Here is a 17,302-nt window from a genome sequence, read left to right as displayed (position 1 = left end):
AACTCCGACCTGCCTCTGCAAACTCCACCACTTCACCCCCCCCCTCTACTGCCAGCCTGACGCAGGACACCCACCCCAAACAGGCACAAGCCCCCCAGATAACGAGATCCAGCAACTGTAAGATTCAACTTCAAAGACATTAAAAGACATAACATTTTATTTGCCTTCTGCTTTTTAACTTTTGGGGTCCACTCAGGTAATGCTTTTGAATTTTTAATTAAAAATAAAAGCAAGGCTGCTTCTGCTGTCATTTCTCTTTGAAGTTGGACATTTAAGTACAAAATCTGTTACCTGAAGACTTTGCTAAAGCTACGAGTTTAGGAAAACTCTGCCCAAAACATATGTCTCAGCAGATCTGGACACTTATTTTGGTTTGAGCTAGTTTTATTTTGCCTAAAACTCTTCCCATACATTCTTTCAGCAATTTTAAAGTAATTTTGAATTCCATGCAGTTTTTCTTTTTGCATTTTAAATTTAAATTAGAATCGTGGAATGGTTTGGGTTGGAAAGGACATTAAAGCTCATTCTGTTCCAGTCCCTGCCATGGGCAGTGACACCTTCCACTAGACCAGGTTGCTCCAGCGTGGCCTTGAGCACTTCCAGGGATGGGGCAGCCACAGCTTCTTTGGGCAATCTGTGCCAGGGCCTCACCACCCTCACTGGAAAGAATTTCTACCCAGTATCTTAATTATAGTGCATGTTTTTGGTATCATCACCACAAATTGCCTCCATTTCCATGCAGTCCTGACCCCTTCCCGCTGTCGCTGTGACAGTTCCTATGTCCAGACTGACCATGTGAGGAGACAGTTCCATTGACACTTGGGAGAAGAGCAGGGCCAGGGGCTCTGCCTTCATAACACCTTTTCTTCCAGGTGGGATCGGTGCCCACTTCAACAAAGCCCCTGCAATTCACACGGAGCCTTCTCCAGGCGAGCAGCAGCGAGAGAGCAGCACAGGCCTCCAGTCTTTAGTTCCCTCCTAACCACAAAAGCACACCAACATCCGACAGCACCCGCTGTAATGGGATCCAGCATCAAAATACTCTTTCTACTGGAGGACTGTTATATTTCACTGCTGAAAGAACTCAAACTTTTGAAGCCTCTCCTTAATTTTCAATGAAAAGCATTTGGTTCCAGGGTGACAGACGAGGCTCTTAAGAGCTGTTACCACCTCGGGTAATTATAAAATGACGGAAGGGAAAGGAAAAAAAGTGAGGGAGCGCCAGATTAACACTCAGTGTGTTTGTGCAGGGCTACAAAGGAGCTTCCACGGCTGCCTGTGCTGAGAGCTCAGCTACAACAGCTTCCAGTTGGAAAGAAAATTGAAGAAGGATGGAAGTGAGGAAAGAAGAAATTGCAATTAAAAACTGAAATGAATTCCAAAATAACATATGAACTGGAACACTACAAAATACTTTCAGGAAAAAAAAAAAAAAGAAAAAAGAGGCTTTTGTTGCAAACCAAACCCAGCCCAGATTGGAAAGAAGAGTCAAAAAACTCTTGTGCAAGCTTGGGGCTGGCTCATGCCCTGGGAGCTGGAGGAGGGCTGTCCTTTCCCTGGGAAGCAGGTAAATCTCAGCAAATTGGAATTTCGTTTTGCCACTTCACTTAATGCACTCTGAGTATACTGGGGGAAAAAAAAAAACAAAGCAAGACAAAACCAGGCAAACAGGCTGAGCAAAGCCCTATGAAATTAAATGGTTCCATCAGTAATAATTAGTTCTTTAATCCCAGAATGGTTTGGGTTGGCAGGGACCTTAAAGCCCACCTCATTCCACTCCCTGCCATGGGCAGGGACACCTTCCGCTATCCCAGGTTGCTCCAAGCCCTGTCCAACCTGGCCTTGAACATTTCCAGGGATGGGGCAATATGGTGAAACTTAGATTTGTAACAACACATAGACCATACAAGAAACACAGGACTAGAGGCACAGTCCCTTGGAATGGGATAAAACACAGCAGCTCTTAGTGAGCAGAGCTGAGCCCCGAGGTGCGACCACGCACCGTGTGACTGAGCAGGACAAAAGCAGGAGACCAGGGGTGTCACCAAGGTTCAGTAGCCTTCAACGTCTGATACCCTGCCCCTAAATCTAAATTAAACCAGACTAAAATGCAGGATTACTAGCCTATAGGTCCACATAATAAATTCCTCCCGAATTTTGCCTCCTGCCAGCAAAGCGTTTATAGCCCTACATGGGGAACAGCTCGGAAAATGTGTCTTTGGAGTGGCCGCGCTCGGTGCCAGCCGCCAGCGCCACGGACACAGCTGTGCCCGGCCCGGACTGGCGCGCAAAGGGGCTGATGGCAAAGAAAGGGCCTTTAATAAACCAGCAGCATAATCCAGGACTCTGTCCTCTTTATTTTTTAATAGAAGCCTTTCACGATATGGAACTAATTATCGCCATCTGCCGTCCCCGGTCTTATATTTCCTCTCTCACAGCTCATTCTTCAAAAACTCAGTAGCTTCCTCCCTTTACATTTGTAAATGCTGTTGACTATGGATAAAATCCATGTTTACTTTGTATTCAGGGCCCATAGGAAAGCTTGTTTTAATCATCAACAGATGTTACATTCTGCTCTGCTGTGCTTGGCACACAACTTCAGAGGGAAATAAAAGAAAAATCTTTATTTTAAATTTAAATTGTAGATTGTTACAGACTAAATAAAATGCCAAATTGTTATTGGAAACAACATGGCCACTGTAATAACTGTAACTGACATTTACTTTTTACAATTAGGTTTTTTTTTCTGGTGCTGTTTAACACAAGATGGTTTCCACATTTTGCAAAGGACTTTCTTTCCCTTTGCTCTGAAATGATTTGCAATCAAGCCACAGACATTTGTAATTTATTTTTATTTAATACTTTCCTACGAGTTTATGAAATACTGGGATTATTATGCCATATACAGTAGATAGTTTTTGAATACGTACTCTCCCTCTGGACTCGTATTTCAATACACATTATCCCCTTGAACTCATTTATAAACACCCATTATTCCCCCAGACCCTGCTATAAACATGGAATATCTCCATGGACTGTTCCAGCCTTATGGTCCTTTTTATCTCTGGCTTCTTTCCTATTTATATCCACCTTTGATGTCTGATCTTGCTCCCCTGCCGTGCCCCGGGGGTGCGGGTGCCCTCCCGTGCCGGTGGTAGCAGGACCCCGCAGGTACGGCCGCCACTTCCCTGTTACTCCTTCTCCAGCTGCCAGAAAAACTGAGCTGGAGACAGGGCTGGCTCGGGCACCTGCTGCTCGTGTGGGGATTGCGGCATCCCGACATTCCCTGCTTGTGGCATCCACTGGTTCTTTTCCAGGCACTGGGTGAGAATATGATCCTCAAGCCTCCAGCGCCCAAGTGTTCACCCTCCACCCTCACCAGGTACCAAACTGGTGCTTTCTTTGAGTGTTAATTGCTCATTTTGGTTTTATTTCCACACCGCTGCAGAACCTAATTGTGAAATTAGTCAGAGGTTTAGTATTGCTCAGAAGCAAAATGAAATAAAATATTTTGCCAGTCTTTGCTTGATATTGAATATTTGAACATAATATTTGTGCACTTTACTCCTACAGTAACAAAATACAGGAAAAAAAAATCACAGAATCGCGGAATGGTTTGGGTTGGAAGAGACATTAAAGTTCATCCCGTTCCACCCCCTGCCATGGGGCAGAGCCACCTTTCACTAGACCAGGTGCTTCAAGCCCTGTCCAACCTGGCCTTGAACACTTCCAGGAATGGGGAGGATGGATTCCTCCAAAAGATGTTTCATGGCAGAAGTTTCATGAGTTTATACATCAGAGCATCCAAGAGTTTTTCAAGCAAGTCCATAAGGGAGCTGAAAGAGCTGTGCTGGACCTGAAGGACATGTGACACCACTGTAGCTTTAAGGATGGGGGTTTAGTTGTAAGATAATTCGTTTATAAAACACAACAATGCACACTAAATTACTTACAGTCAGATGCTGCACACATTTGGGCAAATATTAACCACAACCAAGTTTAAAAATTTCTTCTTAGGAAATTTTGAGATCTAAAAAGGAAATCTCAGAAGGAAATAAATCCTTTTCCTTTAAAAATTGCAAACTCCAGCACAATGCAAACCAGCTTGGAAAGCAGCAGACAGCTATTTTACATCGCTGCTGAATACTGTTATGAATTAACAGCTCATTAAGCAAAAAAACTTTGCAAACCATGAATCTCAAAAGAAAGTCAGAGAAACTGTCATCTGCAATTTCCAGTGTGTGAATAAATCTAAAAGCCGTCAGGGGACAGAGTTCTGCCGAGAGCCAAACAAACAGGTGTCCCCTGGCCTCCCGACCCCAACATCAGCAGCGCAATAAAACTCTTCCCATTCCAGGACCAAACCATTTGGTACCAGCACATGGGATAATACCTGCTCCTTAAAACACGGAAATGTGGATAACAAATGCCTCTTAAGTCCCAGAAGAAACAGAGACGTGCACTGTGAAGTATCCCCCCAGGAATCCTGTAAATCATACAGAAATTTCACTTGTCCTGGAACAGGTTTGAAAATCTGTTTGTGGTTTCTCCTACATATTTTAAACTGTATCTGGTCAGGTCAGAAATGAAAGAGTCCTTCAAACTCCAGTGGAAAGATCTCTGTATGTGTTATTTTAAAATAGCCTTAAACTGCAGACAAATTTGCTCTGAAAACTCAATTATTTTTATCGTTTTAAAAAATTTTTACTCTTTTTTTATTGTATTTGATTGATCAGTAAAGTGTCGTTACTTCATCCATTCATTCCTCCCTGTCAGATTTGGCTGTGCTGGCACCGTAAGGGCAGAGCTACCACAGTTCTGGGTTATTTTAATTCAACTTACATAAATGTGTTCATGTGCAGTTTACACATAGAAGGCACAAAGGAGCAGAACGTGGGTTCTCATCTACACAGGTCAGTATCTGGGCAGAAGAAAACAGAATATGAAAGGAATAATATCTGAACAAAATACAAATAGATCCTCTGCCACAAAAACCACACGCTTCAGTTACATGGGTTGGTTTGTGTACTTCAAATATAATCATGTATGGAAGGGAAGGAACTGGAAAGTAAATGGGAAAATCTGAAAGAGAAGAGGAAATAAATATAAGCAAGGGGAGAGAAAATAAATACAAGCAAGTAAAGTGAAGAGAGTGTCTGAATAAATTGTTTTCATGCTATATATAGCATGGATACAATAAACACTACTGCAATTTTTGCAGGCATTAAAAGAACTAGCAGTGTCTCGGTCTTCAGATGTAGTGAAGAAAGGACATGTGGAGCGAGTCCAGAGGGGCAGTGAGGACGGTCCCACCACGGCAGCCGCGCACAGACCCCCATCACCATGGACGGCATCACCGCCCGACCTCGGGAGCTGCACACCTGGATTACAGCCAGCAACACACACGGCACAGCTCGGAGAGCCATAAGGAGGGATGCAACAGGAACCCTGCACTGATCCCATCGTCACCAATCCCCCGCAGACACAGAGATCTCTGTTGGCCAGGATGGTTAGTGCCATGCAGATCCCAAATGGAAGCGTCTCCTAGAGCAAAGGTACTTTGGCAAGACCTCCCTGTGGAAAGCGAGCATGCTGAAGGTCAGAGCATGTGACTCATTTCCCCTCATGAATACCAGAATCTGGGTTGCTGGAATCACCACTCTGAAGGAGGTTTGCATCCTGAGTTCTGAGCACCTCTGAAAATACATCTCATGTAGCAATTTCCCAGCAGGTGAATCTTGTTTAGGGGCCCAGGCAGATGGAGATCTCCTTAGATATAGACAAAGATCGAGGGTGTTTATCATCATTACAGAACTCTGGGCACAACACATAATCACTTGATGATACAAATAAATAGGTCAGGTGTTCTCCTGTACAAAAACCTCTGCTCATGCAGATGGTCACCCACACTTAATTTCTGTGACTACCTCTCCATCCATCCATCAATTCCTCTGCATTGAAATGTAAAGTCAACTTGGAAAGCTATTCCAAGATAACCTTCAAAGTCACTCCCAAAAGGCCCCCTCTGACTGCAGGTGACAGTCCAGCCCCTCTCTGGGGTCCCATCTTTGTGACCATCACTCACTGGATTCACTCGGCCCTGCAGCACAGTTTGGCAAGAGGAGGATTTTTACCAGCACGTGTTAGTGAGCAGTTTATTGACATGGAACCCTTCATCTCCACGGGTTTATCCCATCAGTGCTCATTCACACACAGGTATTGTAAACACCACATAATAAACCAGACAAGCCAATGTTGTGACATGCACAGGAGGCAACAGAATTAGAGCTGGGAGTGTCACTCCAGCCCTGCATAACACCATGTGTGACACAGGGTGCCACCACCACATAAAGCACAGGAGAGTTAAGAGAAGAACAGATAGGGATACACGAAAAGGCAGAAACATCAAGGATTTTTTTTTTATGATATTTTTCTGACACTTCATCACATTATCATTTATTTTCTGTACTTTGATTCACCACCGAAGAAATCCCCGCTCAGACAATTCACGGTGATGGAATAAAACGTCATGAAGAACCTGGGCTGGGAGGACTGATGAATTATTCAAGAAGCAGGAAATTATTAGAGGTCGTGTTTATTCAGAAACAAAAGTGCCTTGTTAATTCACAGGACTCAAGGTAATGTGATGATTTCATCTGACACTTTGCATAAACAGACCACTGGAATTTTCTGTATTACCTCCAGTTTAAAGCTCAATACCTGCACTTGAGCTGCAGGTTTGGAAAATCATCTGCCATAACGGCCTTTAAGTTGTTCCAGTGATTAATCACCTTCCCTGATTAACACGTATATTATTTCTAGTCAAATTTTTGTCTACCTTTAACTCAATTCACTAAATCTCATTATACTTTTTTCTGCTACTTTTAAGAGCTCTCTATTCACTAATTCCTTTTGCCTGTATAGGCACTTACTGACCACATTCAACCACCTCTTTAGTGCCTTTCTGATAACAGAAGAGGCTTGATTTTTTTTTTTATCTGTCACCATAAGATAAATTTTCCACTTATTTAGTCACCTTTGTGGATTTTCACTGCACCCATTTCAGTGTCCTTCTCCAAGTGTCAGGCCAAGAAATGAACAATGGCACGTGAAGGCACCAGAGGAGCTGTAGGGACTCCCAGGATTAACTAAAGGGAAACTATCAGCATACAAAAACTTTTCAGCAATTATTTTTCAAAGGAGCCACATACTTTTAAAGTGCATTTCAAAAAAAGGCAGTATTTTTTGTTTTTTATAAACAGACAACTTTGAAATGTATTCTCTTTAAAAATTATACCACTTCTTCACATCTTAATTAATGCCAAAACTTGAATTTCTTTTTTAGTAGTGTATTAGAAAACTGCTATTAATGTAATTTAATTTTTGTGAGGAGTAGCATTTGTTTTCTATTTAAAAAAAAATAGGTGGTTCTGAAATCCTGGTCTGTCAACATCGCTTAAAACGTTCCCATTCCATGCCTCTATGTAATAAATTAAATCAGTGTTTTAATTGTGCCCATGCTTTGTGGTTCCTGGCAGTACAAAAAGATCTTCTGTGAACGCACGTCCCAAAAAATCCTACTGAGTGATTAATTACTGATCTGGAAGATATAAATATGTTTTTCAGGGAAGTCAGTATGGACTGCTGGAAGCTTTGGCCTTATATATGGCTGTAGGTGTCTCTCACCCAGCAGACATCATCCTAATTCAAACAAGATCCCAGTTTCAATATTTACTGGCAGTATAAATCCCTCCCCTTCCCACTTGCCCTATTTAATTAATACAAGGTATATAGACTTGAAATTGAGGAACACAAGATATGTTTATTCATATTTTTGATTTCTCCAAGTTCTCCTCATCCTTAAATAAGCCATCAGCCTACTGTCTTCAGTGTTGCATGTTCTGGACAGCAGAGCTCCTCCAGAAGAAGGGGTTTATCAGCATGGGAGTAAAGCCCAGCCCAACTGTCAGTCCCAGCTTTCCTCCCCACGACTCTGGGCTGTCACGGCCGGTGGCTTTGCTCTCTCCTCGAACTCTTTTCCAGCCCAAATCAATTCTCAGAGAACCCATTGGTACTTGCAGTCTGCTCCCAGCACGTCATACAATAAACACACAAGGAGAGGAGCTTTATTTCCCTTCCCACCAGAACACCATCAAAATTAAAACCCAAACTCTTCCCGTCTGTAGCAAGTCAGTGCCGCTCCAACCGGGTGAGGGGGCCAGTCGGAGGTTCCACCACCCCCGGGGAGCATCTCCCAGCGGGATGAGGAGCAGCAGGCAGGGGATCATTCAACAGAAGGAGAACTAATCAAAAACTGCAGCAAGTTAAAAGGACCTGGAAGCAGCGAGGCGATACCAAACTTCTCAGAGGCCAAAGTAACCCCAGTGAAGATTACTGCCTAATGGCCTCACAGGGGGACTGAGGGATCACAGTCCAGCTCCGTGTCGTAAGGAACATGATTTATGTCACTACAAGCAAGAACATGACAAAGACAAACAAAGACTAACTCCATCCTTACTCTTTGAAAAGGTCTGTCCATAGTCAAGGAACAGAGTGAGATGTGACAGAGAAACATGTGCCTGTTTGGAGCATAGAAGACGAGAGTTTTGCAATCCTCTGAGCACCAAAATTCTCTGAAATCACTGGGGCCATTGTGATTGCTCATTAACAATACACATCTTCCAACTGACATTTTTCATTTGGACCTTGTGAAAACCACAAATCAAACATACATAAGAAGGTAGCCAACTTCAACCGAGGAAAGGTCTTTAAAAAACAAGAAAAAAAATAAACGTTTGATAAAATAATTGCTTCTACTGTTATTTTTTTTTGCTATTGCTTCAAAAACAATTTCTCTTTCTTTCTTGTTCATCTATCTGGTGTCCTGCTGGTGAGCAGATGAAAGGTCCAGTCTCTTTAAAATTTCATGCAGGGCTCTTTAGAACATCTCAGTTTTAAATGCCCATGGCAAAGACAACAAAATGTGCCAGTAAATGGAAAGCAGATGAAACCTCTGTTTATACACTCCATAAAGGTAGTGTGTGTGACAGAGGGGCTGTTTTCACACCCAAGCAGAGTGGCAAGAACCGTTTTTAAAATCACTGAAACACATCACTTATATTCACCAAGTACTGATCACAACTCAGCATCCCAAAAACTACCCATGACTTAGCAAACCCAGGTGGGTACAATTATATCACCTGGTAAGGAAAGTTTTCTTCTCCTTCTACCCTTAGAGTGCCTGAAGGGAGTCTACAAGAAAGATGACTATTTACAAGGGCCTGGAGCACCAGGACAAGGGGGAATGGCTTCCCACTGCTAGAGGGCAGGATTAGAGAGAATATTGGGAATAAATTCTTCCCTGTGAGGGTGGTGAGGCCCTGACACAGGCTGTCCAGAGAAGCTGTGGCTGTTTCACCCCTGGAAGTGTTCCAGGCCAGGTTGGATGGGGCTTCTGGTCTAGTGGAAGGTGTCCCTGCCCCTGGCAGGGGCTGGAACGGGATGAGCTTTAAGGTCCCTTCCAAATCACTCCATGATTCTCCGATATCACTGGCATTTCCTTCACGTGATTTTGCCACTCACAAAGAGTACATTTTGACCAAATTCAAGATAAAAGTCTCACAACCTACTTCATGTTTGTACAGCTCGTGAGCCAGCAATGGCAACCACCATAATCTAAGGCAGCAACATCCAAGTCTGACAGGTTTGTGTGGGTTTGTAGCACCTTTTTGTATCTAATAAGTCTTAAGTATTTTGCCAGATCAGTCACTAAATTTCCAGCCGGAAGCCACAACATCTGTTTCCTATATCTCTGCTGTTGCTGCTCTCATTTACAGTGTTCACAACTCTGAGCACTCTCAAGAAGATATTTCTTAGTTCACTGTGGATTTGAAGCACATGAGTCACATCTGTGTGCTGAAGCACCTTGGGAGGGACCAGTGGAAGCCCTGCCTGAAAGTGGGAACAAGTATAATTAAAAAAACCAGAACAAAACACACACAAAAACCATCAGAGGAACCAGTTGCCAAACCCTGAGACACTTGAAGAAGGACAAAAATTTATGGGCTACTTTTCAGACAACTGTTCCGATATTTAATGGAAGTCTAAATTCCCTTTAGGAACAGGGTAGTTTTAGCTGCATAAACTCATTGTGAGTGCAGTTATGTTTTGTACACTAACAATTAAAAGAACAAACAACTGTATCAAAGTGGACGAGATGGAAGGTTTGGACTTTCAGCATCCTGACACAGAAAATGTAACCCTGCAGGAGTCACTTGCACTAATCAAAATACTCTGGTAGCGAATCCCACACCGAGAACAAGGGCCAACCACACAGGGGGATCAGGTGTGTGATGGGGATGTCTCAAAGTGAAGATGATTCAGCCAGGAAACATCTCTGCCATAGTCTAAAGGTCGAGTTTGGAGAGCACTGTGCAACATCACCCACAACAAGGAAACTTTTTGTCTCCAAAAGAGCTGCTGATCAATAGGCTCATCCTGGATAACCTTGTGCCAAGGCAGTTCCAAGGAGACAAATCAAAACCATCAGATGTTCAACAGAGCAGACTTGCAGATGAAGGATGCACGAGTGAGTCATGGGCTACTCAATACACAGAAGTGAGTCAGCTCAGTAAATGTGTTTCTCTGGCCACATCCCTTCGTCACGTAGTGCTAATAAGACCAAAAAGCCCCAATTGCATCAGTCATGGCAGAGGAAACGATAAACTCTTTTGGTGAAGCCTGAGCTCATCCATCCAGAACAACACCTCCCCCAAGGGATTTTGCAGCCAAGTTTTGTGAGGTTATCAACAGGAATACAAAGCACAAACCATTTTCTCTATTACCAAGTAACTACGGAGGTGAAGAAGCCCAGAGAGCTCCAACTGGGAACAAGTCCATCACAATTTGCTCCATAGGATTTGCTCCACGAGTCCTGCAGAAGCACTGTCAGGTGTCTCTGTCCCAGCTGGGGTGGACACACTTCACTTTGGGCTTTTAAGGCTGAAAATAACATGGGTGATTTTGCACAATTATCTGACCAGTGCAATATTTTCACCCAAATCACAGCTGTAGGACCTTAATGGAATGTGTAAGTAAAAGGAAATCTCTGTTACTCATCCCAGAGTTTAATCAAATGAGAAGGATAAATGGTGTTTTCTTTGAAAATCGTGTCTGTGGTACATAATGTGCTGTCACACCAGAACAGCCTTAATACAAAATGAAAAACTCTGGGCTATTTTCTGTAAGCAGAGAAATAACTTGGGGTTATCCTTTTAGCTTACTCATGCATTATGGGTTCAATAGCTTAGTCTGTTTTTTTTAATATGTTACTCTTAATTAGACACGGCACAGCCAGAGGCAGAAAGCAATTAGAAGAACTAGCAAAGATCCAGACTCAACACATCCCACTCCACAGGACCCTGTCACTGCCCAGCTGGACCCTCACTGCCTCTGACTGCCCAGGAGACACCTCTGGGCTCTCTCTTTTTTAGTTGTAAAACAAAAGATAAAACTATAACAATATCAAACAAGAAACTCACCTATTCTCTAAAAAAAAGCTATGAAAAGCGAAATGTGGAAAAATAAGCACAAAATTAATACAAAACATGTGACAAACTTGGGCCAGAACCTCATTGGCTGTAAGCTCGTGTCCTCTCTCTGTCCATGAGGGATCTGCGACAATGGCTGTGCTTCCATCCTCCCACACTTGCCGTTCTCACTTGTGTGTCCCAAACCCCTCACAGGGGTTATGGATGGATCACCACTTACTGCATCTCCCAAAGATAACTCAAGCTTTAAACACTTACATTGAAAAAAATGAACAACCAAAGCAGGCTTTTCTCCTCCCCCTCTAGCACAGCAAGACACGAGCAGCATCCCAGCCAGATGCACCGGGCGAGTGGTGCTCAGCCCCAAGAGCCACTTGGTTTCAGTGCTAGAGTGGACCTGGGTTTGCAAAGAGGGACCATCCCTGGCTCCAGGGCAACCCATCTGTTGCTGGCTCTGGAAGGGACCACGATAAAATAATAAGTATTAAAACACCACAAACTCCATCCCGTGACCCTGAGCTGTTCCACGGTTCCGTGGTTCCCAGCCAGACTGCAGCACTGAGACCCGGCTTTCGGCTTTACAGGCAAAAAAGTTTGAACAATAACTCTGATGCAGTTTTCCAAACACATCCTGAGTTATTTGCACATTGATTATAATCCTATACCAACCCCTGATGGTGCACTGCTGAGGGAACCTTTCACCAATACTTTACAGGACCAGCTGAGTGGGTGACGCTTTCCCACATGCGACCTCTGGGAGCATCCCACCCTGCTCCGGTGATGTCCCATTCCTAATCCCTGTGCCCACCAGCTGGCACATCCCCCACAGCACAGCACAGCCCATGGACAGCCGAGCCCCAGCACAGGGCTGGCAGCACAGCAAGGAAACGAAACCAGCCCACCTGGGCACAACCAACGGGGCACGACCCAGGAGCGTTCTCATTAACATCCTCATCAGCCATTCCGTGCAATTAGCTCCAGGTAGTTGAAAGCACAACTTTCTGCAAACCTTTCTACATCTGTGTTTTCCCAAAAGTCTTGACTACCTGGTTTACTGCTCAAACACTAAAACTCAGCTCTCCTTCCATAAAGTATTTTAATCTAAAAATAATTCAAACCATGTTTATTTTTAAGAACTTTTACCCTCCCCAAAACAGTTTTAAAAGAAACCAACTTTAACCATGAATACAGAGTAAATAATTGCTGTTGCTTTCCTTGCAGATAAATCACTTTTACGCTGAATTTTTTTTCAAAAAAAAGATCAAAAGTAATATTAATCATGCTGGCCAGGGAGCAAAAGGACATTCCCAGACATTAACTGCTTTCCAAATATGAAAAACATATTAAATATCTCTCTAAAACAAGATGTTTTCCTCATGTTTCCTTTGGGGGAAATCTGCTGGGCACATTCCTGCCTGGATGAGGCCGGGGGGGGGCACCTGCTGTGTGCTGGTACCATCCCCCCCCCACCTGCCCACAGGCCTGGCATCTGGCAGGCTCCGGCATCAGGATGGCGATGCTCCAGTGGCACATCCACACGATGTGCCCACGCCACCTCACCTCCCCCTGCCTGTCACCGGCCCAATGCCAATGATCCATGGTGCCAGGCTGACACAGGAATTCTGCACTGGGAGTCATCATTTTTCCCAAACTTTTACAGGAAAGCACACATGCGGAAACTCCCACTCCATCCAGCTGTTGCCACAGCACATGTGGCTCAAACACCTCAGATTTTGCTTCTGTTTAATGGTGACCTGTGATTCCTGTTGCCATAGGATTGGAGGCAGGAGGGAGAGAAACCCGCTTTGACAGCACAAGGAAATATAATTAGGGTCAGTCCCAAGTAAGATCCAGAAAAACTGTTTTTCCCTCAGCTTGGGCTGCCCAAGCTGGCACAGAATCCCAGCACACCCTCAGTCTTCGTCACCTCCACACATTAGGGAGTGGAAAATCCTGACTCAGAGGGAAGGTGCTGCCTCGGGCCCACATGTACAGTAGCAAAGCAGCCTTAACCCCACAATGTTGGTTTGTTATTAGCACAAAAGAAGGCGGGTGATGCTCAGTGCTGGGTACCAGCCACAGAGCAAAGGCCATCAAAAGCATCACTTCTCCAGAGAGGCTTTTCCCTTCCCCTTCCCGCCCCCAAAGACTTTTTAATGATTCAAAGACATATCAAGAAAATGCAAATGCTTTCTTCCCTTTCTGGAGCTGGGGAATTGTGCAGTCCTGTCTGCCCCACAGTGGGACACACCAGGTGCCAACCACAGGGATGGACTACACGTGATGCCACCAGCAGGTGGTGACATGTGATGGTGCAGCACTCCAGTGGCATTCCATACCATAGGACCCAGTCTCCAGAATGCCCCTTGCACTGATCCTTAGGAACTGACACATGTTAAACCACACAGCTCCAACCTGGTGCCTGCTGTCCCACCACACCTCCGCGTTCCTGCTTCCAAGAAAGAGAGCTCTGTGTAAAAAGAGAGGGATGAGTTTGTTTTCCCAGCACTAAAGGCTGCTCAGCACCAGCAGTGACTCCTCTTCCCCTTCATTTACCCCACTCCCCTAGGGGCAGGAGGGACCCACAGCCAGGGAAGGCTGCAGAGCAATGGTCGAGTCTCCTGTTGGATTTGCTGTATGTATTTTATTTGTTACTGAAGTCCCCCTAATTACTTCGAAAGCCTGTGAATTCTGGTCACAGGAATGAGAGGTCTCTGTCAAAGTAATTTTCCAGAAAAAGCTGTTTCTCTGGAATAAGCTTCTCATCTGCTAATCCACGAGTGCTGCAGCCGCTGGCCGGCCCAAACAAAGGAATACGGTTTTCCTCCCAGATACCCCAAGGAAGAATTTTATTAGCAGCGTACGTGTATGATTAGAATAACAGAAAGAGTTTATTTGTCAAAGAACTGACATCAAACCAATACCCAAGTCCTCCGAGGACAGGGGAGATGCCTTTGAGCAAGAAGCTTTAAAAAAGCTACCAGAAAGCACCCCGGTCCCTCACTTTTTCAACCTAGTTTGTTCTCTCTGCCTCACTAGAATCTCTTTTTTTAAAAGAACTAGTAGTTGAACCTGTACCGACTCCTAAGAATTAGGATTTTACATGTTTATCATCCCTTCTAAGAAAAAATTCCCATATATCCAAGTGGCAAACAGCACACAAAGTGAAGCAATAAAACTTGGTGGAAAGTTCCTAACTATGAATCTTTCACATGTTTCAAGTTAAGTAGATGATAATGCAAAAGCAAATGGAGCGAGCATCCTGGGATTTGTAACATAAAGCTGTCTCGTACCTCCCATCCAGATGTCACAGATCCCATGAGAGCAGGAATTAGCTGTCCCTAACTTACCTGCCAAGACCAAGCTCTGCTGGCCCCGTGTCACTGCAGGGCAGGCGGGTGCAGAGGAGGCTGCAGCTGAGGGGTCTCACAGCATCCGGGGTGGCAGAGAGGCTCCCTCTGCATCCTCCACGTGTCCTGGCTGGAAACTGATGGCACCAATGGAGTCTGGGAGGTGTCTGGGATCACAGCAGGACAACCTGACAACGCCTGTCCCTGGCTGTGGTGAGAGCACAGTCCTGAGGGTACCAGCAGCTGTGCCCAGGCTGTTGGAATGTGTGCCCTTGGCCGAATTAAAACACGAAAAAAGGAGTCTACAGGAATTATTATTGTTTTCTGATTCACTCTTAGATTAGTACTCAAAGATATACAGTCTCAAATTATTATCCAAACATTAGGAGAAGAAAAAACAAATATTTAATCTATCGATTTAAACTTCTGTTGGACAAAAGTACTTAAGAACATACCCTGAGCTGTGGGTGTGTCTGTGCCACCGACGACTGCCAAGAGACGTGGTGCAGAATTGCTACAGTAAAAAACAAACAAAAAGAGAAAATACAAATAAGTGAGGCTTCTCCTCAAACTGTTTTCCTTTCCTATGAAGGAGACAGTTATCCCTCCTCCAGCAGGATGGAGATAAGCACACACAGAATGCCCACAGGCTACAGTTTTTCATTTTCCTCTTGGCGGATCTACAACTAAGCTGCCAAAATAAACAAACTTCCCCTTCCAGTCAGGCTCAAAATGAACAAAACTGAATTTTTATGTCATAAAAGGAAGCAAAAACATAAGCAGGAACAGTTAAAATGCTTAAAATATCAACACTTTTTTCCAGAAGGGAAAATAAATTTATGAAGACGAGCTATTACGTGCTGATTTCAGACACTAATTACGTAGTTCCCAACACATCCAACGCAGTATCACCATCACAGTTGTCTTCCTAAAGTCAGTGAGGAGAGAAAGTTTGGCCTCATGACATCAGGGACCAAAAAATAGACTTTTTAGGTCAGAAGAGGACCAAGCACATATTTTGACAGCTACCTCATCTGACTCATTCTTTGAAGAGCAACAACTTCACTAAACAACGAGGGCTTTGAGTGACATTTTTGCTACCCAATGAAAGCTCCAGAAAGAACCTGGAGAGGAACTGAAGTCTCCTCACTGACTCAGAGCTGCAGGGATGCCCCAGGGTCACCTGGGCAGCCAAGAGCCAGCTTGGCTTTAAAAAGCTAGTATTGATATTGTCTGGAGTCACTGAGATTTCTCTGGAGGATCCAGACTACTTTCATTTTCAGACCTAACATGAACTTTAAATGATTAAATGTTTCATTGTGTATTAAGACCTGAAGGATGAACTTTTACAAACTGCTGAAAACACAACAAGGAAGATGAAGACATAGACACGGAGACTACAAGGATGCCCTCCCATGGTGCAGTCAGCAGATTTCAGCAGGGCTTTGGCACAGCTCTGCCTCTGGCAGGCCAGGAACCACAAGGAGAGCTCAGCCCAGCCTTCGCAGGCTCCCCCAGCCAGCACCGACACAGCAGCTCACACGTCCTGCGTGGCCAACGCCGCTCAACAGCTTCCCTGAGCTGCTGTGCCCTGACTCTTGCAAGAGATCTCTCCGACCACTTGGTTCATTACAAATTGCTCCTTTTGATTACATCATGCAAATGACTTGCTCTTCAGCGCTGGGAAGAGCAGTCACCAGGAGGTCACGCTCACGCTGACCACTCCAGCAGGAATGTGTAGCCCATGGAGCGTGTTTGCTCCGGTGGTTTTGGCCATGCGAGGGGGCAGAGCACTAAAGATTAGTCCAGCACCCCTCACGTCAGCCCAAAAAGCATTAATAACAGGGGCAGACAAACATCCAGCCCGAACACAGAGCACAACATCGATCACATTCGGTTCCTCTTGTACTTCATGAGGATGTTGCATTCCCAGGACACCAAAGCAAGACTATTTTTACTGGAAACAGGTTCACTTGGACATACAGCTCAAAGTTTCGGCAAGGACAGGACTGAACACTGAGCAGGTACTCCCAAAAAAGCACGGACTGTCCATCCCTGTCCCTGCCCAGAGGAAGGTTTGGGTCCCTTGGTGAACACAGGCATTACTGAGCTCCATGGTGGGACCACGGCCACAGCTGGTGGTCCCTCAAACAAGGGTGCTCAATGTTTGAGCCACTCACCCGAGATAATTCTCTATTTAATCTCTTGGACATTCCGACTGCCCCCTGCCTCTGACATTCCCATAATTAGAAGTGTTTGACATTACACTTTACCAACATTCTTCTTAGTTGGCATTTTTGTGTGCAATTAATAGCCTCGACTAAAAATAAAATTTATGTATATACACAGTGTGCTGTGAAACCCGAGATATTTTAAGATAGTATTTCATCTGAATACTTTCCT

General features: G+C 44.4%; 1 protein-coding gene across 15 annotated transcripts in view; it reads right to left on the bottom strand.

Moving 5' to 3' along the window:
• Positions 1 to 17,302, bottom strand: part of ZFHX3 (zinc finger homeobox 3) — a 514,090-nt gene that overhangs the window by 486,713 nt on the left and 10,075 nt on the right. For 8 of the 15 annotated variants that reach the window (XM_064670437.1, XM_064670430.1, XM_064670429.1 and 5 more), the window contains 2 exons: positions 15,355 to 15,413; positions 14,900 to 15,201 (listed from right to left, as the gene is read on the bottom strand). The exons of 1 other annotated variant lie outside the window; for it this stretch is intronic. The gene's annotated coding sequence lies outside the window, so the exon portion shown is untranslated. The remainder of the gene's footprint in view (positions 1 to 14,899; positions 15,202 to 15,354; positions 15,414 to 17,302) is intronic. 6 more of the 15 variants (XM_064670431.1, XM_064670435.1, XM_064670434.1 and 3 more) reach the window with 3 other exon arrangements.

This window comes from Pseudopipra pipra, chromosome 14, assembly GCF_036250125.1.
Source record: "Pseudopipra pipra isolate bDixPip1 chromosome 14, bDixPip1.hap1, whole genome shotgun sequence".
NCBI lineage: Eukaryota > Metazoa > Chordata > Aves > Passeriformes > Pipridae > Pseudopipra > Pseudopipra pipra.
This window is presented reverse-complemented; position numbering and strand designations above follow the sequence as displayed.